General features: G+C 38.7%; 1 protein-coding gene across 4 annotated transcripts in view; it reads left to right on the top strand.

Annotated features, from left to right (window-relative positions):
- Positions 1-211: 211 nt before the first annotated feature.
- LOC129775503 (alpha-tocopherol transfer protein-like) overlaps positions 212-26,935 on the top strand; it is a 53,881-nt gene continuing 27,157 nt past the window's right edge. The window contains exon 1 of one of the 4 annotated variants that reach the window (XM_055780315.1): positions 212-330. The gene's annotated coding sequence lies outside the window, so the exon portion shown is untranslated. Of the gene's footprint in view, positions 331-707; positions 879-902; positions 926-26,935 lie in introns of those variants that run through there. The other 3 variants (XM_055780311.1, XM_055780310.1, XM_055780313.1) reach the window with 3 other exon arrangements.

Below are 26,935 nucleotides of genomic sequence, written 5' to 3'. Positions count from 1 at the left end.
TAGTATCTAGTTTCTCGACAGCAGCTCACACTGTGTTAACGGACAAGGCGAGTCAACCAATTGTCAAGCGAGTTCACCGGTCCAGTAGCCATTAATCAGTGTGGATTTTGATTTGTTTTAACTAAATTAAAGTTTTTAAAAACAAACTGATCGTGTATGCACAGAATCCCCCAGTCGCATTGAAGGGCTGCTTCTAAATCACTTTTGGGTAGTAAATATATTTTGAATTACGCTGTTACTGAACGAAGCATTTATCGGGTCGTTTTCTGGCCTAATGACTGGAAAAGTTTATGTGATAATCAACAAATCCACGGTTCTGTGGGAACAAAGGTTAATATAATTTGTACAAGATTCAAGTCACATTAATTGTATTAATAGTGAGTTAACTGCTACATAAACAACTTTTAGAATACGCGCTTTGATTTAAAATTGCATGTGTGAATATCTCATGATAATTGACATAACTTGTTGAATGAGGTATTGTGACTAGCAGTTCTGAGAAGACAAGGGTTGAAAGCAACCGACACACAGGTATATGTGAAATGATATGAATATCTTGAATCGTGCACACTGCATACGAAACAATTGAGAGTGCAGGAGATGCTTTCCGTTAGGTCGAGAGTAAATCGAACAAACATGATCGCAAGAGAAGTGCTTCAAGTGCTTCGGTATAGAGTAACGCGCGTTGCTTTCTACATAGGATTGTACTTGAATAATAAGTTTCACGCCGTTCACCTCTTTGAGCATGGTAGCAGTCTTAACGCGTCTTTCGGTAGAGTCACACAGTTTTCTGTTAAGTTCACTTGAAGCTGCTCAATTCTGGTGGATTTCGTTCAAGTACGTGTGTGGAAATATTCGATTGCGGGCTCATCTAATCAGTAAGGGTTCTTTTGGTTTTGGCTTAGACTCGTCAGCATGTGCATCGGTTAGCATAATCCGATTATCGTTTCATACATATAGCAAAATGTATCAATGTCTGGAATTTTGTGCCAAAGTTTCCCCCTCCAACAAAAAGTATCTGCATACAATTATCAGTCATTTTGTGGAAGATAAAAGCAATGTCGAAATTTGTGCATCCTACTAATTTTCAGTGGTCTCGAATAATGAAAACAATTTAAGCCCATTTCCTGTTGGCATTTGTGAAGTGTAGTCACTACAGTGGAAATAAACGAATTATAGTGAAAACATTCACCCCCAAAGGCGCTAGCTGCTGCCAACATCATGCTGAAAGATGATATTTTCGCTAGTTCACAGTGCTCGGAGCATGCTGCACGGATAAAATTTCAAGTTTTGCTGCAATGAAAAAAAAAAACAAAATGAATGCAAAGAAGAAAGCCAACTGTTAGTGTGGTAGCAGCAGTAGTGATGGTCTGGAAGAGAAATCATGTGATGGAGCGCCTAAGTGAAAAGCATTTCGCGTGCAATTTGCCGTTATATCTGCAGAATAGATGTTGTTTTTCACTGCTGTTACCTTACCGTCAATGCATCCACCCTTCCACAGCAGTAAGCCTATGCACGGAACTGAGGCCTTGAATTGAGGAGTACAAAACATCAGTGAAGCCACATATTCAGTTGAAAATGAAATGATTTTTGTGTGTGCTTTATTTGGTATTTAATGATATACTGAAGTGAAGCTGAAAATTTTAATTAGTTTGGATAGTATTCTCTTATATTTAAAAAAATAGATCAACATAACGAAAAACAATGAAGCATGTCATATTGAAATGCTATTTGGGTTTTTATTCTTTATATATTCAATTTGGATTTTGCATACCGAGTACAAATTAGATTCGTTTTTTCTCCCGTTTTCACTTTCCACATCTAAATAAATGATAGCTGAACATTTTTTTAATGAAAATTTCTTCAACAAGCAAGAAGAAAATAATCTGGATTATTCTACAGAGAAAATATGATATAAGATAGCTCAAGTCATCATATCAATTCACACATAATAAACGAAAATTGTCAAAAATAAACATGTAACAAAAAAACCAGCGACCTTTCCAGTCAGATCGCGTTGGGTATGTGATTCTGGCTCTACTTAACTTCATTTGTTAGAAAAAAATGAAAGAATTGCATTATACATAGAATGTTAAATTGTAAAATCAGAGAAACCTACTAAATCTAGGGTAATTTTGTATTTCAAGGTAAATTATGTCTGGGATTTTTCAATTTTTAGTTCTCAGCATCTTACATGGAAATTGATAAAAATAATCAAACGGGCTTTTAATCGAAGACAGGCATATTATTAAAAAAAATTAAATTATTAAAACAATTCTACGTTCTCATCATCGAATCAGCTTCCCCGACGTTCATTGATTCGATCTTATATTCCAGGAACCCAGTTATTTGTTTTCATTTTCAGTTCTTGTAATCGTTTTACAACTGTCATGTATTTTCATTGCTTATTGTGATTTTGTTTGTATACAATCTTAAACTTTTCTAGGTGGTTTTTACTAATAAATAAGGACAAGTTAAGAAGAACTTTGTTAGTACCTTTGAAGCCCTATGTTTCGTGAAACATAAATGCAGTTTCTTGCGTTTCAGTTTACTGTTTTTTTTAATAAATCGGTGAAATGTTTCACAAAAACGTCTTCCAATGTTTTTTTACGGAAATTAAAACAGACCGTAAATTAAAACATTTTTAGTGATGCGAGTAAAACTGATATATAATGGGGATGAAATGAATAGGTAATGTAATACATAAATCGAAGAAATTTATCGCTCGCGAGAGGAATAACTTATTATGTATTATTGTATTGGCCATTAATCGAACAATGAAACTGTAGTATGTGCTTCACAATTGACAAGTATCCCTCATTGAATCACACTGTAACGCCATTTTCGCAATATCACCTTTCTGTGGAATTTTCCTCATGCTGCTCCAGAAAAGGAACTTTTCAAGTAATTTCGATTTTTTCTTGGTTCTACATTTATCCGAAGCACCCATCCGATTCACCGAGGTATACACTTTCTGGCCCAGGATTTGATCGAAAATGCCAAACAGTACGTTTTGTCGTCCATAATCGTCCTTTATATGCATTTTATAATTTCAGTTAGATGACCAAAACCATTTAAATCAAAAAAAGATATGCCGGACATTTCGTTGTAATTATTTTATGAAGTATTAGGCAAGAGCGAGCTTTTATAATGTTATGGAAAAAATAACCTAAAAGTTTACTCTGTAAATGCGAAACACTGTCCAGACGACCAAGATTGAATAGAAACCGAACACAAGCATTAAGTGCGATTCTTAACCTATCTAAAGTATGTGTGCTCACTGAAAGCAGTAGAAAGTCACACGTCACGAAATATGATAGAATGAAGCTTCAGCTTAGTTTCCTAGTTCAAGAAAGACCCTTTCAGCTGGAAACATCGTATAGTTCCGTATATCTTGCCACATTGGCCCAATATGAATTTATCTCACCGGAATTTATGCTGGATAATTAAACCTAGACTAGTGGCACTTTCTATAAAATGAATTGTGTCATTCCCGATAGTCAAATTCAAGTTGTCAACATTATTACCCCGTGTAATAAGAAGAACTTTCGATTTTTGTGCATTAAGCTTCAAACAATTTGCCTCTGCCCAGGTATTTATAAAATTAAACTCATCGCTCACTAATCTACAAATAGTCACAGCGTTCACATTATTGTAGTTTGCGTAAAGCTAGACATCAGCCTAGTACCCATCCTTGGAGCACTTCCGATGTGACTGGAAGAAAATCTGAAAGCACGTCATTTATATAAACTACTTGTTTACGATCATTTAAATAAGAGTCGATGAGGTTTACCGCAGAAGCACTAAAATTGAATTTCGAGTTAAGTTTTTCACATAGCTGAGCATGGCAAATAGTATCGAATGCTTTCGAGAAATCAAATAGAATCAAGATTACTTTGTCACCCCTATCGATAGCATATCCGACATCATCACACACTTTAATAATTGCTGTTTTGGTACTATGACCTGAACGATAACTAGACTGGAATGTTTTTTTTTTTTTTTTTTAAATCGTTTATTTTTACAGGCTCAGTTACTTAAGTTTAAAGGAGCCGAATTCTTAAATATATTTTTAAAACTATATATATATAGAAACAATTTTCTTACATCTATGGTTAGTAAGGTGGAAAACCGATTACTCGCGGTGTACTCGAGTTTAGAAGAGTGACATATTTTTAGGAGAAGGATGGGATATAAGGAAATTGTAACAATGTTTAGGAGCACTCAATTCTTAAATCTATTCGTATATCTATAGTTTATTTACATTTCAACTTATTCTACTATTTATAGCAAGGGTACGAATTACCCGCGAAGGAAGGAAAGGAGGGTATAAGGATGTAGGGACAATCACACACGAAGATCTATAGCTTTAAGGAAAACATATATATGGGACATGTAATCAAGGTCTAACCGAGCCAACACATCTCTCACCGGCACATTGGGCTGTCTTCCTCGGGCCCGAAGGGAGTTTTCTATATTCGATCTGGCGACCAGATACACCTCGCACGACCAAACAATGTGCTCGATGTCGTGATAACCTTGGCCACAAACGCAGAGATTGCTGCTGGGAAGATTGAAACGAAAGAGTAGTGCATCTAACGAACAGTGATTGGACATGAGTCGGGAGAAGGTGCGGATAAAGTCCCGACTCAAGTCTAGACTTTTGAACCACGGTTTGAGGCTAACCTTAGGGATAATCGAGTGAAACCACCGGCCCAATTCATCTTCATTCCACTTGCGTTGCCAGTTAGCGATGGTATTTTTGCGAACTAAAGAATAAAATTCATTGAAGGCGATTTGACGCTGATAAATATCGCCTTCAATTGCACCTACCTTTGCCAATGAGTCAGCCCTCTCATTACCCGGAATTGAGCAATGTGAAGGGACCCAGACAAAGGTAATGACATAACAGCGTCTGGATAAAGCACTCAAAATTTCTCGTATTCTCTCAAGGAAGTACGGCGAGTGCTTTTCCGGCCTCACTGAACGGATAGCTTCGACAGAGCTAAGACTATCCGTTACAATGTAATAGTGTTCAACAGGTCGTGAGGCGACGCTGTCCAGCGCCCAGTATATCGCTGCCAATTCAGCAATATATACCGAGCAAGGATTCTGAAGACTGTGTGAGGTGCTAAAAAATACGTTGAACACTCCAAATCCTGTGGACTCATTCATAGAGGACCCATCAGTAAAGTATATATTATCACAATTGATACGCCCATACTTTGCATTGAAGATTGTAGGAACGAACCCCAATCTAAGATAATCTGGATTTTCATGGATTTTCTCCTTCATGAACAGATCGAAATGTACAGAGGAATTGATGTAGTCAGGAAAACAAACACGGTTGGGAATATACGAAGAAGGAACAACCTGCATAGAGGTGAATTCATGATATGAACTCATGAATCCAGAATGAAAATTTAGCTCGATCAATTGCTCAAAATTTCCGATCACCAATGGATTCATAACCTTACACCGGATGAGGAACCGAAGAGATAATAAATTGAAGCGATCTTTTAGTGGGAGTACGCCTGCCAAAACCTCGAGACTCATGGTATGCGTTGAGGGCATACATCCCAACGCAATACGGAGACAAAGATACTGAATTCGCTCGAGTTTAATGAGGTGTGTTTTGGCAGCTGATTGAAAACAGAAACTGCCATACTCCATCACTGAGAGAATAGTTGTTCTATACAACATAATAAGATCTTCGGGATGGGCTCCCCACCAGGTGCCGGTAATTGTACGGAGAAAGTTTATTCTTTGTTGACATTTTTTACTCAGATACCTAATATGGGCCCCCCAAGTACATTTGGAGTCGAACCAGACCCCAAGATACTTGAATGACATAGCATGAGTGATCGGTTTACCCAAAAGTTGAAGCTTTGGTTTTGCTGGTCTATGCTTCCTAGAAAAAACCACCATCTCTGTTTTCTCCGTAGAGAATTCGTTCCCTAGCCCAATGGCCCAGGTTGAAAAATTGTTCAAAGTATCTTGTAAGGGTCCTTGCAGGTCGGATTCGTTTGATCCTACGACAGACACCACTCCATCATCTGCAAGTTGTCTTAGGCTGCAATTTTGTGTAAGGCAATTGTCGATGTCGCTTACATAGAAGTTGTACAAAAGGGGGCTTAAACATGAGCCCTGGGGGAGGCCCATGTAAGAGACCCGACTTACTGCCGAATCTCCGTGAGAAAAGTTCAAATGTTTCTCACAAAGCATGTTATATAACATATTATTCAATAGAGGCGGCAGACCCCGAGAGTGTAATTTGTCTGACAAAACCTCTATTGAAACAAAATCAAAGGCCCCCTTTATGTCCAAGAATACTGAAGCCATTTCTTTTTTTTCGGCGTAAGCCATTTGAATTTCTGAAGAAAGCAACGCAAGACACATTCGTCCCCTTGCCCCTGCGGAACCCATATTGTGTATCTGAGAGTAGGCCATTCGTTTCAACCCATCGATCAAGGCGAAACAAGATCATTTTCTCCAACAATTTCCGTATACAAGACAGCATTGCTATTGGGCGGTACGAATTGAAGTCGGACGCGGGTTTTCCGGGTTTTTGAATAGCTATAACTCGTACTTGTCTCCAATCATCTGGAACAATATTATGCTCCAGAAACCGATTGAATAAGTTCAACAAGCGATGTTTCGCCACATCAGGAAGATTTTTCAGCAAGTTGAACTTAATTCTATCCGATCCCGGAGCAGAATTGTTACATGAAAGGAGAGCAAGAGAGAATTCTACCATCGAAAACTCGGAATCAAGATCGCACCTATCTTGTGGTATATCTCGAACAATTTTTTGCACAGGAGCGGAATCAGGACAAACCTCCCGTGCAAAATTCAAAATCCATCGATGTGAATATTCTTCGCTTTCATTCGTTGAAGAGCGATTTCTCATGTTTCGAGCCACTTTCCATAATTTTTTCATTGACGTTTCTCGTGACAAACCTCCCACGAAATTTCGCCAATAAGCACGTTTTTTCCCTTTGATCAAGTTTTTAAATTGATTTTCAAGGTCCAAATACGTCTGAAAATTTTCAGGGGTTCCACGTTTCCGAAAAGCTTTAAATGCATTCGATTTTTCTACATAAAGCTTGGAACATATGCTATCCCACCATAGATTGGGAGGCCTTCGATGAATAGTGGAACCTGGGATGGGTTTCGTTTGAGCGCGAACCGCGCTGTCATAGATCAAACGAGAAAGGAAGTTATACTCCTCCAATGGAGGTAAACCATCTCTGGAATTGATGGCTAGAGCAATCGCGTCCGTATATTTTTTCCAGTCAATGTGTCTTGTGAGGTCATATGCCATGTTTATAGATTCAGAAGAATTCGACCCAATGGTGATGGAAATTTTGATTGGCAAGTGATCACTACCGTTGGGGTTCTGGATTACATTCCACTTGCAATCTAACGATAGTGAATTCGAGCAAAGCGAGAGGTCAAGAGCACTTGGGTTAGCAGGAGGTTTAGGTACACGTGTTGTTTCCCCAGTGTTCAAAACGGTCATATTGAAGTTGTTACAAAGATCATATATCAACAATGAACGATTGTCGTCGTACTGTTCCCCCCAGGCAGTTCCATGAGAGTTGAAGTCTCCCAAGATCAATCGTGGCTCAGGAAGGAGTGAGCACATGTCATCAAGTTGTTTGCGGCTAACCGCAGCTCTCGGAGGCCAATACAAGCTGACAATACAGAGGTCTTTGCCTCTGATGTTTGCATGACAAGCAACAGCTTCGATCCCTCCAATAGGTGGAAGGTCAATTCGAAAAAATGAGTGGCACTTATTGATCCCCAAAAGCACCCCTCCGTATCTATCATCACGGTCCAAGCGTATAATATTAAAATCGTGGAAAGAGATATCATCTCGCGAAGAAAGCCAAGTTTCGGACAGAGCAAAAACATCACAATTGAAGTTATGAATTAAAAATTTGAATGTATCCAATTTAGGGATAAGACTACGACAATTCCACTGTAAAACAGTGATATCTCCGACCTCTCTATTTAAATTAGACATCAAGAGAGATAATCATTGCAAGGAGGGGCCATGTTTGCATCAATTGTTGCAAAATTGTCTTTAATACTGGAAGCATTGAAATGACAATGGTTCTGATGGAGTCGGAAACATTAAAACACTTGAAGATTTGGTCCGAAAGGTCAGACAACTTTATAAATCCCGATTGGGAAGTTGAGCTGGACGGAAAAACAGGGACAGTTGGGGTTTTTGATGTCCCCTCGAGTGCTGGGTCGTTCGAAGGTGAACTATTCCCACGGAAGCCAGGAGGAACCTGATTTTGCTTGTCCGCTGCACTCGATTTTTTAGGCAAGCTAACTGGGGGTATCACCGGGGGGACTTGTTCTTGAACTTTGGGAGTGGTCACATTTTTGCGCCGGGGATTCCCTTTGAAAATAAACGGTGTGCCCCCGCTAGCTGTGTCCGCTTCCATTTCATCAACTGGCAACGTGGAAAAGATATTGTGTGTTGAGATTGGTTGTTGTTGTTGTTGGGCCAGTGGAGAAGCGCCCTTTAAAATTTCCGCAAAAGTGCGCTTCGAGCGTTCCTTTAAAGAGCGCTTCTGTTTCTCCCAGCGACTCTTGTATGTTTCACAAGCTGAGAGCGCGTGTGGGGATCCTCCGCAATATGGACACTTATGCTCAGTCGCACTGCAGGATTTCCCCTCATGTTGCTCTCCGCAAGTGGCACAGCGCTCCTTGTTGGCACAATAATCTGAAGTGTGACCAACTGACTTGCATTTGTTGCAAGTCATGGGCTTTGGCACGAAGAGTCGCACAGGTAGTCTCAATTTGTCCACCATAACGTAGTCAGGGAGGGCGACACCAGCAAAGGTGACTCGAAACGAGTCTGACGGCGTAAATTTAGTTTGGTCCCCATCATGGGAGAGTTTCCCGAGTTGGCGACAGTCCAAGATCTTTACTTCCATTGAGGGAAGCTTCTTGAACTTGCCTTTTCCTTCTTTTTTTATTTGTTCGCTCGTCAGACCCGTTTCAGTTATCACCCCCTCAATTTCTACGTTATGGGAGGGTATAAATGTTCTATATTCGAGAGTGAAGTGTTGGTCAGCAACAATCTCGTTTGCGTGTTTCCGTTCATTCACGACAACCCGCAATTTGTTCGGTCTAACCCTGCGAATTTCAGATACAGAAGTGTATCTGGCCAGATCTTTCATGATCTGAATCACGTTAAGGCTTTTTCCTTTTGGTTTTGGCCGGAGGAAAACAACCCACGGGCCAGTTCCAGGTGCATCTTCTGGATAAACTCTGACACGTGGAGCGGAGACAACAGAGGGAGAAGACGAGGACGAGGACGAGGACGAGGATTGGGTTGGATCGGAAACATCAGAAGGGGGAAGCGAAATCGATGATGGGAGAGGGGGAGTGGAAGTAACAGTGGGTTCAGAAGGGAGGCTTGCTATTTTCTTAGAGGGGGGCTTGGAAGGATGAGCAGATTCGTCCCCAGAAGAATTATCTTCTTTTTGAGGGACTCGTTTATGTTTTTTCCCAGATCTTGAATGGGATTCATTATCGGAGATCTCCATCTCTGGAGATCCTCCACTATTCTCCATTTTACAAAAAATTTTGTCTTATTTCTAATCTATTATTGATTTTAACAATAATCTCAAAAAAAAAATAACAAAACAAACAAACAAAAAATTATGATGATAATATTAAGCAATGAACATATGAGTTGAACAATAATATTATTATTAAATATGTGTACCTTAATATAAAAGTTGTTCCGATACTGCGCTCTACTGCCCTAACCAGGGAGAGACAGAGGCTACGCGCTATGGATCAACACAATAGCGCAAGAATAGCTCACACGGTCACGTGATGATAATTCCCGTTAACGACAGCCACACGATGGCGATCCCGTTATGCCAATGTTCAACAGCCGCCAAGGGCTGCAAGCTGCAAGAGCGCTGCTTCCTTTGTTCCACTTCACAAAAGGTCAATTCGAAAGCGGACAGCAATGACCTTCACTCGTACACTATACCAATCGCACTGAACTTTACTCGTCAAGAGTTGGATAGCGAATGACTGGAATGTTGTTACCAAATGATTTTCTTGTAAAAAAGAGCACATTTGATCTTTAAGTATTCGTTCGAAGGTTTCAGATAGAGCGCATAAAATACTTGTCGGTCGTAAACTATCCAAAGATTGTTCTTCTTTCTGGGTGTAATACCACCTTATAACACTTTCAAGCAAGAGGATATTTTCCAGATGCAATAATGCAATTGAACATGTAGGTAATTGGATCGATTAGAATTGGTAAAATCAGTTTTAAAAATTTCATGGGAATTTCGTCTAGGCCCACAGCATTTGATGCGACCATATGAATGGAATTGATTACATCGTAATCTTGAATACATCAAAAACGGAAATGGTGCTCTGAATCGAAATTGGATATATGATGAATGTGATGAGAAGTTCCAGAAGATTTTTTTTTAATAAAAGTTACTTTTTATTTCATTAGCATCGAAATTTTCTCGTTCTGCGCCGATCGCTTTGAGAACCCTAACTCTCGAAATTTTGTCCAAAACTCATTGGGAGACGTACTAGAAGATAAATAAGTATTGTAATAATCTCTTTTTGCTTGGTTTACTAAACGATTAGTCAAATTTCTCAAGTGTTTGAAAAGAAGAAGTCATTTGAATCATGTGTATTTTTCCATCTTCTGTACGCAAGATCACGTTCAATCATTGCTCTATGAATTTGTTCATTAAACCAAGGGTTATGTCGATTCTTTTTTATATATATTTCCTAATAGGGATTAGGGTGTCAATGAAAATGGTCATCTCGAATTTCTAACCCTATGAGAAGTATCAGCTCAATCGGACTTAAGGGAAAGTGGCACAAAGCGGTCACAGTTTGAGTTTTTTGAAAATCGAAAAATCACCCAAGAAGGATGAAAGGAAATCGGGGGTTTCAAAAAAACAATGATGACAAATGTCTTAAAATTGCATAAAATGTTGAGATTTACTGTCATCTCAAAAAAATGTCAAAAATCGACACTCTGCTGCCGTAATCTCGCAAAAAAAGCATAAGCGTCAAAATTGATTTTTTTTTTGTTATAGATCGATAAAGAATACCAAATCCTTCCAAACAACTGCGAAGTTTTTCAGAAATGTAAAAAATGACCCCGTAAAAGCTTGAAAACGGAGTGGCGTACTCGCCACTTCCACTGTGATGTGAAGTAAGCGTCATTTCCCCTATGATGTGACGCAAGGTCAAGTTGATTGTAATGCAATGTGATTTTTGATCTGATTCGATACCATACGATGAACGAGCAGGGACAGCAAATTTCACATAACAACGTCTTTCGTAATGGACGTTTAGGATAATGAGAGTTACATACCTTCTCTGTTGTAAGAAACCATTTTCCAGAAGGCTCGTCATGCCAAATATTTTAATCGAAAACGGTCCATCCCCATGCAGTGTTACATTTATAATACCAAGATTGTTTCAGAACAACAAATCATGTATACTCTGTATAAAAATCTCGTCAAACATTTAAACACAAAAAAGCAACTCAGCTTAAAGGAACAATTTTTCCTAGATTGAAGTGTATGGCTATTATCACACATTGCACATAAAGAATAAATAATTGAAATTCATCAACTTAAATGTTGATTGCAAGAATTTCTCATTAGTGTCTTTTATCTTCAGGCATCAAGGGATAAACCTTGTTGACGATGTTTACTTTCCTCGCTTGCTCAAGTATTTTTTCGGATGAATTGAAGCTGAGTGTTGATTGAAAGGTAAATGTCGGATTTGGTTATCAGCAGCACTCTCCTAAATTCTCCATCGAAACGCATTTTATAACAGAACTCAAAACATCCTCTGCTGTACATTGAATAATTTCGGAAGTCACTATCTTATTTAACAAAGATGGTTTCAATTGCATTTTGTGTTGGAAAAGATCGGTGCTGTCCAAAATTGTAACAATCGGGTTCTTAACTACGTTAGCTTGCTTGAAAATTTTTTTGGCACTCGGTTTTTGGCAATTTTTTTTTAAGATTACTGTGAATCTCGACGTGTCATGCAGTTTTAAGACATTTGGTATTAAAAAGAATTTTTGAAACCCCAACCAAGACAAAGTTCCATAGTGTCGATTTTTTACAATTTTTTTTTGGGGTGACAGTAGATCTCGGCGTTTCATGTAATTTTAAGACATTTGGCATCGATTTTTTTTGAAAACCCCTTAGGTGATTTTTCACCTCTTTCGGAGAGATAAAGTTTTTCTGATGGAACGACTATCGATTATTTCTTTATTATTCATATCTATTATTAATTGTCCTTAAAGGAAAATCAATCTCTCCTCTCCCACATTTAAAAAAAAAATATATAGATATATTCAACCTTTTGCGGTCGTTTGTCTGCTCTGATCCACAATAACAAGAAATCATACTAAATACTTTATTCAACGATGTAATTGTTTACATTTTTTTCTGAACGAATTTTAATGTCTAGTGAACTATTTCACGAATATATAGGGAGTTTATATGAATACTAGGTAACAGTGTTCGGTAAAAACTAAATATTATAAGCGTGGAATGATAAGAGGACCTCTTTCAAAGGAAATTCATTCCGACCGCTATGGGGGAAAAATATCTAATTTCGTGATCTGTAAGGGAAGTCGTGATTTTATTTCTCGCAAATTTTACTTTATTCTCGTTGACGGCTTTGATTCGCTTCTGGGAAGTGATAATGACAATGGTTTTCAGGTTGTTTAAACAAACTTTGAAAAAAAAAAGAGATTATAAATGAAAATTAACTTTTCCGTATTAAATGTGTATTCTATATAATGAATAACATAGGAATCTTTTACGAACAATGTGTCCAATAATGATTTTACATCATAATGATGAGTTTTAGCGGGAATATCAGGTAACTCATGAAAAAAAAAACATTTGAGTGATCAAATAACATCAAGTAAATTTTTTTATTGAAAATTTATTAAATTATTAAAATTTTTACAATTTCTGACTTCGGGTCTGCTTATCTGATAGAGAGTAATTCGTCTCAAAAACTAACATGTCGCCACCAGATGTCAACATTGTACAATTTGTCATCGTGAATGGAATGACTTCGATGATTTTCTTAGCACATAATTTCATTTTTAATAGAAACACTATAGACTTCTGAAACACCTGCAATGGTGCAGTGTATTTGATAGAATTCTTTGTCAAGAATAGAGATGTCCGGTAATAGTTCGATAAATGACAGCCAAAATGATTATTATTCGAACGATTACAGCGCAGCCAATCATTGAAATGAACAAATATTAGGCAGTCAAAAAAGTCCTGCGGTATTTCCGCGAGGTGTCGTTGTAAGCGCGTAGTTCGAGTTGTATTCATTGTATCGAGTCATACTATAGCTTGTTGGAAAGGTATTTTTTCGCGCTATAGTCCTTGACAGTGTTTTGTTTGGTTAAGTCGTTCGTGAGTTATAGTGTCGCAAATATGGAGCAAAATTAAGAGAAAATCCGACATATTTTACAGTACTACTATGACAAAGGCAAAAATGCATCTCAAGCTGCCAATAAAATTTGTGCAGTTTATGGACCCGATACAGTTTCCATTTCCACCGCACAACGATGATTTAAACGTTTTCGTTCTGGTGTAGAGGTCGTCGAAGATGCGCCACGCTCCGGAAGGCCTGTCGTCGAAAATTGCGACAAAATCGCTGAATTAGCCGAGAAAGACCGGCATAGTAGCAGCCGTTGCATCGGCCAAGAGCTGGGAATAAGTCATCAAACCGTTATTAACCATTTGAAGAAGCTTGGATTCACAAAGAAGCTCGATGTATGGGTGCCACACATGTTGACGCAAAAAAACATCTTTGACCGTATCGACGCATGTGAATCGCTGCTGAATCGCAACAAAATCGACCCGTTTCTGAAGCGGATGGTGACTGGCGATGAAAAGTGGGTCACTTACGACAACGTGAAGCGCAAACGGTCGTGGTCGAAGCCCGCTGAAGCGGCTCAGACGGTGGAGAAGCCCTCATTAACGGCCAGGAAGGTTCTGCTGTGTGTTTGGTGGGATTGTCAAGGAATAATCTATTATGAGCTGCTTCCCTATGGCCAAACGCTCAATTCGGACCTGTACTGCCAACAACTGGACCGCTTGAAGGTAGCACTCATGAAGAAGAGGCCATCTTTGGTAAACAGAGGCCGCATGGTCTTCCATCAGGACAACGCCAGGCCACACACTTCTTTGGTGACGCGCCAGAAGCTCCGTGAGCTCGGATGGGAGGTTCTTTTGCATCCGCCGTATAGTCCGGACCTTGCACCAAGTGACTACCACCTGTTTTTGTCCATGGCGAACGAGCTAGGTAGTCAGAAGTTAGCCACAAAAGAGGCCTGTGAAAATTGGCTATCCGAGTTTTTTGCCAATAAGGAAGCGAGCTTCTATAACAGGGGTATTATGAAGTTGGCATCTCGTTGGGAACAAGTCTTCGAACAAAACGGCGCATATTTGGCTTAAAACAGATGATTGTAACTAATTTTATGAACAAATGAAAATTCAAAAAAAATACCGCAGGACTTTTTTGACAGTCTAATATTTTGCGACGGGTAATCCATCCGCTCAATTCAGATTACCAGAGTAGCCGTATGGCTATATGTTTTGATTGATCTTTTAACTTCTTCCAATCTTCTCGGAGGAATGTGGGTACTAAAAAATCCGTCAGATGAAACACTTCATATGATCAGTTTATTAAAAGCAGATATTCGATTTACGGAATCTTCTCCTGAAGTATTCCCTTGTTCCGGCTTAGAGTGATGATACTATTAACGAAGATGATTCATACTCCAGATAGGTATTCGCAGCCGATGAGATAAATGATTGCCGTTTCTCGAACAGAAGCCACATTTTGTACCGAGAGAACCTTTTGTTTATTTATTTATTTATTTATTTAATTGTAATCAACAGGCAGTATTTTGGCCTAATGTTTTAATGGAAATTTCTAATTTGTCCAATAAAATGTTGCCGGACCGCATTTCTTGAATAATGGAAGTCGAAACCAGATGCTACTCTGTTGAACAGACGTTGAAGGCCTAACAGTGCTGAATTGTATTCATGGTTGGTACGACGGAAAAGCACTCGGAGGAATGCGTGGTCCTGTAGAGCTCGAGGTTTAATCGAAAGGTTGATGTTCGCACGTGTAGCGTATCAAGACCCATTAGTTGGCACCGACCTTCATAGCTAGGTAACTGATGTGGATTACTCCAGGGCAATCGTCTTAGAGCGAATCGAAGCGAATGAGATAGTGCGGATTCCAAATTACTGCACAGTATTCCAAGCTTGAGCGAACTAAAGCACTAAACATAGATCTAAGGCAGTATACATCGGTGAACGCGAAGCTTTTCCAACTACGTAGCTCACATGTATTTTGAAGTTTAGTTTGCAGTCTAAATACACTTCTAGATCCTTCACGCAGTCGAGTTTAGTTAGCGGAGCATCGTCAAGAGAATAATTGTAACGAAAAGGATTTTTTCTTCTTGTAAATGTAATCGTGGAACATTTGCTTGGATTCAGCGTCGTACGATTATCCACGCACCATTTTTGGAAAGTTTCTAATTGTCGCTGGAGAAATAAAGCGTCAGCTTCTGACTTAACGTGGAGAAAAAGCTTCATATCATCAGCGAATGAAAGATGAAGGCACTCCAGCACTGAATTTACGTAATTGAAGTAAATAAGAAATATGAGAGGGCCGAGATGACTCCCCTGAGGTATTCCTGATGTAGCAGAGAATTCTGCGGAGAAGCACTCGCCAATTTTGACCGTGAGGGAGCGACCGATCAAGTATGATGTGAGCCAATGTAAAACATTGCCGCTGAAGTCTAGCTTGTCCAATTTGCGCACTGTAATATCGTGGTTTATTTTGTCGAAGGCGGCGGAAAGGTCGGTGTAAATAGCGTCCGTTTGGGTCACACCACCAAACATTCCGTCAGCAATATATGTGGTGAACGATAGCAGATTCGTTGAGGTGGATCGCTACGGCACGAATCCATGCTGATCGATTGATATATAATGCTTACAGTGAGCGAAAATCGATTCGATGACCACAAGTTCAAATAGTTTGGAAACCGCGTTCAGAGCAGAGATTCCTCGGTAGTTGTCGATGTTTCTTCTTTCGCCTTTCTATGAACCGGAAAAATGTAAGCCTTCTTCCAAAGCAATGGGAAGATACCCTTAGTCAAAGAAAAATGGAACAAATGGCATAGTGGAAACAATAACCCTACTGCGCATTTTTTTCACGACCGATGCTGGGACTCCATCTGGTCCGACAGAATTCGAGAATTTCAATTTGCTGAAACCAGATTTCAGCATTTCGTTATTCACGGTGATTCGGAACAACGAACTGTTCAGTATTGGAACACTTCTCGTGGCTCTCGAGAGCTGGTCTTGAGATAGATTCTCGTTCGAGGAGGTTTTTCTTGTACAAGAAAACTTCGCTGAGAAGAGGTAGGTAGGTAGATTACATGGCATCGTTTGCTTGTTCTTTGATATTGACGGTTAAGTTGTACATATTGTTGCTTCAAAGGTGGGAGACGGTATTTAGAGTATTTTCTAAGTGCGGCCCTCTTAGTCGTTTTGAGTCGGCGAAGCTCGGTGGTTTGCCACGGTTGGTGACCGGATGAACGTATGATTTTCTTCGGTACATACCTGTCGATTAGATAGTTCATAATGTTCGTGTAGGTTAGAACTGCAGCATCGACGTCGTCCTTTTCCAAAACGTCATTCCAATCAATGTCTAAAAGCACATCAACCATACTATCAAAGTCAGCACTTTTAAAATCATAGTTGACGGCGGTAGGAACGATGCTGAAACTGTTCGTACTGGTTTTCATAGTAAGGTAAAGTGGAGGATGATGAGGTACTGATTTCACCATAGGCACAGGTGCCGATAATATCGGAGGTTCGTCTAGTTTGCTCACGAAGCAGAGATCAAGCATGCGATCATTTTCATTCGTAATAGAATGGTTTTGTTGAAGCAGATTATAGCTGTACCCGTCAAGTAAGGCGTTCGTCCTGGCGTGGAAGGTTGACTTGGTCGAATCAGCGTACAAAAATCTTCCAGATCCAATTTGTCACTTTAAATTTGGGAGATTGAAATCACCAAGTACAACAATTTCGTCAGCTGGAAGCGCACGTGAAGCTATTGTCGACACCGATTGTACTTGCGCATCGATCAATGCAACGTCTCGAGTACGATCAGGAGGAATATGAACTACGCAGAGGTACAGCTTTCTACCTTCTAGTTTTATCGAAACCCATACTTGTTCGATACAGCAAAAAATTATATTCATACAGCCATTCCATGTGAAACCGATATAGTGGTTCTCAGATTTTCGTCGAATGTGGTAATTTTGCTCTTTATCGCAAAACATTAGACCTGTTTTTTTTTATTTTTTTTCAGTAGGGTGACATTTATTTTAGGGTGGTCCGAAAAATCAAACTTTTCCCAAAAATGACTTTCTTCAAAAATTCATAACTTTTGAATCACTGAACCGATTTAGCTGATCAACATATCAAATTCGTTAAAAAATATTGCAAAAACAATTGGTTTTGTTTACGTAATTATTGATTGTAGTTGTTTTTTATTGTTTTCATGGCTTTGGACTGGGCATCATATTTTTTATATTTCTTTCCTTGAAAGATGAGGATTTACATAACATATCTCGATATTAGTGAAGCTATTTTTTCATTTTTGAGATGAAACATGATACGTCGAGATCTACTGTTATCTAGAAAAAAATTGTAAAAAATCGACACTAGGGGATTTAGTGTTTTTTTCGGAATCGAGGCAAAATGTATGGTTTGGAATGCCAATGAAAATTGTCATATAGATTTTTCATACGGACTTCCTGCAAAATATTGATATGCACGACAAAATACCCTTCACAAAATATAGCTCAATAATAATAGCTCAATCGGACTTCATTCACTAGTCGCTGACGTTAAAATTTGAGTTTTTTGAAAACCGAAAAATCATCCAAGGGGGGAGTAGGAAAATCGACGTTTTCAAAAAAAAAAAGAAAAAGTTTGATGCCAAAAGTTTTGGAATTGCAGAACGTCGAGATTCACTGTTATCTCGAAAAAAAATTATCAAAAATTTACTTTTGGGCACTTGGTCGTTTTTTGTCTGAAAAGTCGATTTTGCATAGGGTAGGTAGCATAGGGCAGTTTTTCGTGGGAATCAACACTTTTAATCAAGTTTCCTTTGAAAGTTCGAAGGTCACTTTTTTCTCGTACATCCATTGGCATTCTAATATACAGTCATCCCATGCCAAACCGATATACAGGGAAACTTCGAAATAACGTACCCTCGTTATAACGTACCCTCGATATAACGTCACTCGATATAACGTACACATTTCCAAAGTGTGGAGGAAAATTTTTTTTAAATTTTTTTTCCTGATAGAACAATGAATTGTCTGTATTGTGATTCAAAAACAAGTTTTGTACCTTCAATCAATTCCGAAATACAGCTGATTTTGTAATTCCGGATTCTAAATGAATCAAGCTTTAATCAACAGTACGAAGGGAAACATCATGAGAAAGGCTGGCTTCGTCTTCTGATTGAAGTTATTCATTAACTTTACTAAAACAGCAACACAATAATGTATTATAGATTACGTTTGTGACTACTTTATTATGCTTCGATATAACGTACAATTCGATACAACGTACAATTTTGAAAGTGAAATGTACGTTATATCGAAGTTTACCTGTAGTGGTTCTCAGATTTTCGTGAAAAGTGGTAGTTTTATTCATTACCGCAAAATATTGCACCCGTATTTTTTATTTCTATATTAGGGTGCCCATTTCCATTTTAAGGTGGTTTACCTCTTTTTTCCAAAAATGACATTTTTCAAATTTTCTTTTTTTAAACTACTAGACCGATTCTGATGATCGATGTATTGAATTGAAGCTTATAGTTTGATTAATGATAGAGGGCGCTATATTTTTAAAAATATTTTTTCTCGAAAGCAGAGTTTTTTTTATATAATATAACAGAACATCACAAAGATGTTATTTTTCGTTTTTGAGTTATTATTTTGCTAATTTAACAGGTTAAAATCATATAAATTATATACTTTTTTATCATCATTTTTTCATTTTTCATCATTTTTTATCATCTTCTGAGAGATTCCACATACATTTAATTTTTGTGTGTGAAAGTTATCCGACTCTAAGGAAATGAATCAATCAAAAACTAAATTATATTCAAAAAACGAAAAATATACAGCCATTCCATGTCAAACCGATATAGTGGTTCTCAGATTTTCATGGAAAAGTGATAGTTTTGTTCCTTATCGCAAAATATTAGACCCGTGTTTTTATTTCTTTCATGAGAGTGTCGCTGAGCGTTAACTTCGCGAAACAGTACCATTTTGAGTAATGAGACACTATATAATGCCAAAACAAAGCTAAACAGTTCGGGATTTCAGACAAAACGGTATTTTTGTCGAATATTATTTGTCAATGTATCATTACACTTGGCTCAATAAAAATATTTTCCCCACAATTTTTCAATTTCAAAATGTATGTGTTACGGTGCACAAGAATAGGCACAAAACACGTCATCTGCCAATATTTTGTGAAATGTACTGGGTCAAACAACGATGAAAGAAGAAAATAAAAAACCAAATCATACGGTTTCGGATATCGTTAAGTATTTTCGTCTTGGTCTGGAGCCAACGAGAAGTGTCTTCCGTGATGTATGTCCCAGGCGTGCAAAGAGTAGCTCTATAGTTGTGTATGGTTCGTGATTCGCTGGAGCCATATAGCTGGGGCTTGTGTATGGAGCAAATAAATCATGCCTTGTAGGCGCCTCCTCGCAGTGCACGAATGTGGAGAGTGAAAGTGGAACGATTTGGGAACGTAAACAGCGGCGACCGCTGCTCGTTTCTGTAGATTGTTGTGTTTGATGGTTGGATTGATGATATTTTTTTTGAGCAATATATCTAAGTCAATTGAAACATAGGTATCTTATTTTCACGATACTACGCATCGTCGCATCATACGTTTAACCTTGAATACCTTCGTTTTCAAGTTTTCGTAACATCAACAATTCCGCAACTCAAAACTTGTTTTTATCCGCCGTAAGACATTGCAGCGCGACGGTGGATGCAATTATATTTTTCTAAGCCTCATCGTTGATATTCTAGGGCGGTTCTACGTTGTTTTTCGTATGGAAAAGATTCGTTACTGGCATACGAACCAGTAGCATAAAAGTAATTGTTGTGATCGCATGATCATATTGTTTGTATATAAGGAGTACATAAACTTATACATAACGTGGTTCAATAAAGTTGTTGGAAAACTGACTTTCTTGGAAAAAAACAGAGGTAGTTTATGAGGATATAAAGGGTGTGTCACATCAAATTGCATCACGGAAAAAACGCTGTAGAAATTCGCCCAATAGACCGATCCTTTTGAAAATTTTAGACAGTTAAATTAAAAACTATTCAACAACTTTTGGCATTTTCTTTTTATTCATACTTCGAGCCCAAGCCCATATGCTCGCACCTTCCTCTTTACCCCGTCCATAAGGTTCTGTACAACATCAGGTTGTAGTTTTTTTTGATCAGAAATCCATTTTCTCTTGAAGTCCGCCTGCGATTTGACAATTTTTGGGTTCTTCCGGAGGGCCTGCTTCATAATCGCCCAATATTTCTCTATTGGGCGAAGCTCCGGCGCGTTGGGCGGGTTCATTTCCTTTGGCACGAAGGTGACCCCGTTGGCTTCGTACCACTCCAATACTTCCTTTGAATAGTGGCACGAAGCGAGATCCGGCCAGAAGATGGGCCATATTAGTTTTGAATCGTAACCACTGTTAAAGGGTGGGCCCTCGTGCTGCTTCAATATTGGTAGTAAGCGCTTCTGTAGGCACTCCTTAAGGTAAACCTGCCCGTTTATCGTGCCGGTCATCACGAAGGGGGTGCTCCGCTTTCCGCAAGAGCAGATCGCTTGCCACACCATGTACTTTTTGGCAAACTTGGATAGTTTCTGCTTGCGAATCTCCTCCGGAACGCTGAATTTGTCCTCTGCGGAGAAGAACAACAGGCCCGGCAGCTGACGAAAGTCCGCTTTGACGTAGGTTTCGTCGTCCATTACCAGGCAATGCGGCTTCGTCAGCATTTCGGTGTACAGCTTCCGGGCTCGCGTCTTCCCCACCATGTTTTGCCTTTCGTCGCGGTTAGGAGCCTTCTGAACCTTGTATGTACGCAGGCCTTCCCGCTGCTTGGTCCGCTGGACGAATGAACTTGACAAATTCAGCTTATTGGCGACATCCCGGACCGAACTCCTCGGATCACGTCTAAACTGCTTAACTACGCGCTTGTGATCTTTTTCACTGACGGAGCATCCATTTTTGCCGTTCTTCACCTTCCGATCGATGGTTAGGTTCTCGAAGTATCGTTTTAGTACTCTGCTGACCGTGGATTGGACGATTCCCAGCATCTTACCGATGTCCCGATGTGACAACTCCGGATTCTCGAAATGAGTGCGCAGGATTAATTCACGACGCTCTTTTTCGTTCGACGACATTTTTCCAAATTTACGAAAAATTGACAGTGAAGCATGGCCAACGTGATCTATACACTCTTATCTGGTTATAAATGAAAGCTGAAGATATAATTCCTAAAAATTAAATTTCTACAGCGTTTTTTCCGTGATGCAATTTGATGTGACACACCCTTTAACAGTGGTTACGATTCAAAACTAATATTTTAGGCAACAGTTTCCGACAAATTAAGAACGATCTTGAGAAAACAAAAGTGTACGGCTAAAAGGAATCCAATTCACGAACGTAGTCCTAATTCCGGATATTTTTATCGTCCAACTTCCAAAAAACATATCATATCATGTGCATATCAGACTGTGGGTATAGCTGTTGACTGTTGACGGGGATACTCACAAAAACAGAGCCGATGTTTCTCATAACTTGCGCGCAGGAAACAAATAATGAGTGGTAATTATCTCTCTGCATTACCGAACTTCCGTTATGTGTCGAATCCCGACGTAATTCACACCCCTGATCTATTTGAAGCAAGTTTCCTGAAAGAGTTGCTGAAAAGGACAAAACAAAGAAATTGAATCTAATTTCCAGAGGAATTCATTGAAACGATATAATTGATGCGACTCTGAGATGCTAACATGACTGAGGAAGAGCGCCTCTTACTATCAATTAGAATGTAATATGTATTTCTTTCGCTTGAAAACCTTTTTAGTTTTCGAGAATATGTCGTTCAAAGCTGGAAACTAACCTCTCACCAATTAAAGCTTCGCTAATGTCGAATGAATGCTTATCATCACTTCTACTGCATAATCCCCTTTTTATTAATGCCGTGTCGGATGAAGTTCAACATGAACAAGATTTAGCGTGTAGATGTTTTCTGTGCACGTGAACCAATGGTAATTCATGGAATTTGTATTTCGTATCCAGCCGCATCGCGTTTTACTCCTTTCCTCTCACTCTTTCGGACCATCTTTGTATGATCACGAACCGCAATTCATTTAGATGGCATTCAACTCGAGTTGCTCGCTGTGATGCCATAACCTCTCTCAGCTTAAGTAAGCCCCCGCCAGGCTGGAGTCTGTTTTCCAAAAAGCAAGCAACATTGATGAATAGTGAAAAAAAACCTCGCCGCTTACGCAATAACAATTCAAGTAAGATTTCGCTTCAGGCTATTTCGTTTACAAATTGTACGGAGCTTTGTGACTCATAAGCATAAAGGAATGTAAAGATTCAACACACATCCCCGGAATGGGTTGACCATGAATTACATAAAGCATTCATGATAAACACAGTTCGGTTCCGAAATGGCGCGAGGGTGCGGTGATAGGTAACTTACATAGTTAAAGATGGGCCTGGCGTGTAATAAATATAAGTACCATTTTGCGGCACATCGTTCCATATTAACACTTTGTAAACCACAATTTGTCTCTGAATCATTTTGTGTTGCCCACGCAGTTGTTAATTATTGGAGGTGGCAATATTTTATAGTTTGCCACTTCACGATATTTTAGGGAAGCGATGTAAGTACCTCAATATGAAGACGTGTCGTGGAAGAGGATTTCAATTCAGATCAAGCCGTACCAAATTAATGATTTCTGAGATTGAGTAATCGAGAAAGAAGGATGAATCAAATGTTTGTTATCGTAACTGATGTACTTGAAGGCAACTACAGTATCAATGTTAAGAACATTATCATTTATTTTGTTTCTTTCTATACAAAAAATACCGGTACTTGAATGACGCAAACGACCAGTAATACGGTCGTGATTTTCATCTGATAGCGGTCAAATTAGAGACCTGAGTTCCTGGAAATATAATCAATCCTTTTTGTGACCTACTGACATATGGGATATGGTACATTGAGAGAGGCATAATGTTGCGTACACTATTTTCTCACGTAAAGCTTTAGGCAAAATTGATATACACTAACAACGTCGATGTCAGTAGGATTTCATAACTTGATCGTGATTAGCCCCGCACGTTTCATTTTTTGCTATGATACGAACATCCATGATTGGATCCGATACATTTATTATTTCAGCATCTTGGTTAAACTAGTGGGCAAAACTGACATTTCGTTGCCAATAAAAGTGTGAAATATTGACATCATTGATGCTATAATGACGTTCATTCCATTCCGTTAGCGGTTCGTTGCATGGAAACGGCAATGTATAAGTAAACTAGATACAGAATAATCACTTGATGTCATGATGTAAGCTTTTTTAGAAGTTCAACTTGAAAGTTATCTAAAATAAACACTAAATCACTTAATTGGAATCTGTTTGCAGCATATACAAGGATGATGATATTCACAAGATGACAAGATGACTTTCTATGAAAAATAGAGATTCATACTATAGAGTAGTTTATGGGATCATCATTCAAATATTACCTAACGCACTCAGGATGGAAAGAGGGGACGCCTTGTGGGATCTGGTTTAGAAACAAATCCAAATAAGTCTAAACAGTTTCATGTAAATGACCGTTTGTTACATGTTACGTAGGGAAGAGGGAGTCAAAAGTAGAAGAAAATTTACGCTACGTAATATTTGAACGTTTAGCTCAAAAGATAATAGATTTGACTTATCTCATGTCTGTGTATTCATAAACTACGTACTTACTAAATATAAATGGTATTTTTTAAATTTATCATCACTCATTCATATAGAAATCACCGGCAAATAACGCCCGGTGCATGCTGCAAAGTGTAAAAAATAGTCGATTCTCACTGTGCTTCAACTTATCACAGGATCGAAAGATATAGAGTAACTGAAAAGCTTAGAGCTATGCGAGAAAAAGAATTTTTTACGTAGGACTACATCTTTGATTTCTATACAGGGGGGTCACTCTACGAAAAATGTAACGAAAATTTAAGCGATTTCAAATGCATATTACACAAAATCGTTATTGCTATATATGTTATATTAAATATATACCATTAGATAGGAAATTTATTCGGTATATTTTTTATCATAACACAAACAGTGAAGATAGTAAAAGAAGTAAACAATTTAGCGATTGAGGTAGGTAGGTTTTTTAGATTTTACTCGCTGCTTGCGCTGTGGGGGGAAGAGCAACAAACAACATGATTGCATACAATTCGGTCTTTAGCCTCCATGGTAGAGATGGGTAACCCGTTCACGAAGGGCACCAAAGAACTAGTTCGTCAAAGATATTGAACGAACGGTCGTTCTTTTTCAAAAACAGTAATTTACCATACGATGTACTCCTGTGGCCAAGTGGTTGACGTCCCACATTATCATACCAGGGGCTCGGGTTCGATTCCCATTCTGGCCGGGAGATTTTTCGTCAAAGAAATTTCAACCGACTTGCACTGAGCTCACGCGTATTCTATAGCTTACCATCCCAGAATACATTCAAGGTGTGTTATCCGGCATAGAAATCTCAACTAAGTCCAACTAATAAAAATGATGCTGTGTTGAGAAGGCAAAAGTCCCACTGGGAACGTTAGTGCCATCCCAGAAGAATTCGCCATACGAAATGACTACGAACGAACTGATTGCGAGTGAACGTTTTGGGAACGAATGAAGTGCAACTGTATTAAGTAGCCCCACGATTATCTGCGAGTGGGTGATTCGCGGTGCGGATTATTCGCGACAGCGAGTTCCATAGTAAATCAATAGGCCTTTCCGGTATTTGTTAGTGGGTGGTAGGCCCATGCTCTTTTGTTTTGGTTATGGCTTTTACATGATGTGGCCCCTGGTGTAAACGAACTTATAGATGGTTTAATGATTTCTGTTTTGATAAAACATAGTCTTTCGTGTGTTTTTTTCGTGTTTGCACCTCATTTTTAGTTTCTTTTTGCGTCATCCGCGATTTTCGTTATTCGCGGTGAGCCCGAATATTCCGCGGATAATCGAGGTTCTACTGTACATGAGGAAAGCAGATTGAGCTGGACAGAGCGAGTGAATATAACGAGAGCACTTGGAGAATTTTTAGTTTTCTCCAACGATGTTATCATTCACAAGCAAACTGCAAAAATGCATATTTTGCAATTAAATTAGACTTTTGGCAAAGCTGTAAATGTTCAACTTGATGTATTTTTTCAATTCATCTGTAATATTTATATACTTTATGTTTATCAGAAAAAACCGAAGAAGCTGAGACGATTCATTAATTGGATAAACCATAAATCTTACAGTGGAAAATAAAATTGAAGAAATGTGTTTTCGCTGCTTTCAATCCATTGTTTGGCCTATTGCGTGTACGTGTTACCATGATAACTATTACCGGATTATTTGTGAAAATTGAAAAATGTCGTTACGGGCCAAACTATTTTTAAACATGTTCTTTGATGGAACCTAGGTTGAGCCCCAAAAGAATTTTATTACAAATTATTACATATAGCATTGTCGGGTGAGTACTTACAACTCAGTTCAAATACTAAACGGTATATTCCCTTCCAGCTTAGAATATTGAAAAAGTTGAATTTACGTATTTCTGAACAGCTACCAAAAATCAATTCAAAAGCACTTATCCTCAAAGTCCTACGTCAACTTTCCGTCTGTGCCTCTAGGCTCAGACCTTTCCACTTTTTTTTTAGTTTTACAAAAAACTACACCCTATTTGATTACCTTACGTGTAATTCTGAAGTTTTTTTTTTCAAATCTGTGTTTTCGGACCGATTGAGTCAGGGCGCGAAAATATTTGTTTTGATTCGAAAAGTAAACAAAGGCGCGGATTGCGTTAAGGCATACCAATATTCTGGTTATGGCTGTCATAAGGTGGTTTTCATTAGGTATTGCCTAATGAAAATAATATATCACGTCAATCCATCATTCCTAGTAAAATTTATGGCTTTCGTTTCAGGTTACCCCGTGTTTCAACCTGTACCTTAATACATTTGAACAGAGCTCTGGAAAATCGATTGTAATGGGAGAATACATCCTGCCAAATATAAACCGGTATTTGGATTTTCAAAGAAAATACTTTATTCATCATCCAAATTTATGCTATCGCCTACAAAATAGGCCCCTTCTGAAGCAATACACGTTTTCCCACGAACAATCCAGTTTCGAAACATTTTTTATTGGTGTATTCAGGAATCCCATTCAGTTCACTCAATGAATTTGTTTTTATGTCTTCAATGCTGTCAAAACGGGATCCACGAAGCGTTAATTTGAGTTCCAGGAGATAAAAAAGTCACACGGGCCCATATCTGGAGAGCACAGCGTTTGTTCAATCATATTCGTGCCATTTTTGGTAAAAAAACTCGTTCACGCTTATCGTTGGATGAGCTGTAGTATTATGGTGGCGCAAAATGAAGTATGGTCCATTTGCGACGAATTTTCTCTCTCAAATGCCTCATAACGTCATGCGATTCTTTATTGACCGTTTGGCTCTCCGG

Source organism: Toxorhynchites rutilus, chromosome 3 (assembly GCF_029784135.1).
Source record: "Toxorhynchites rutilus septentrionalis strain SRP chromosome 3, ASM2978413v1, whole genome shotgun sequence".
NCBI classification, from domain to species: Eukaryota; Metazoa; Arthropoda; class Insecta; order Diptera; family Culicidae; genus Toxorhynchites; species Toxorhynchites rutilus.
This window is presented reverse-complemented; position numbering and strand designations above follow the sequence as displayed.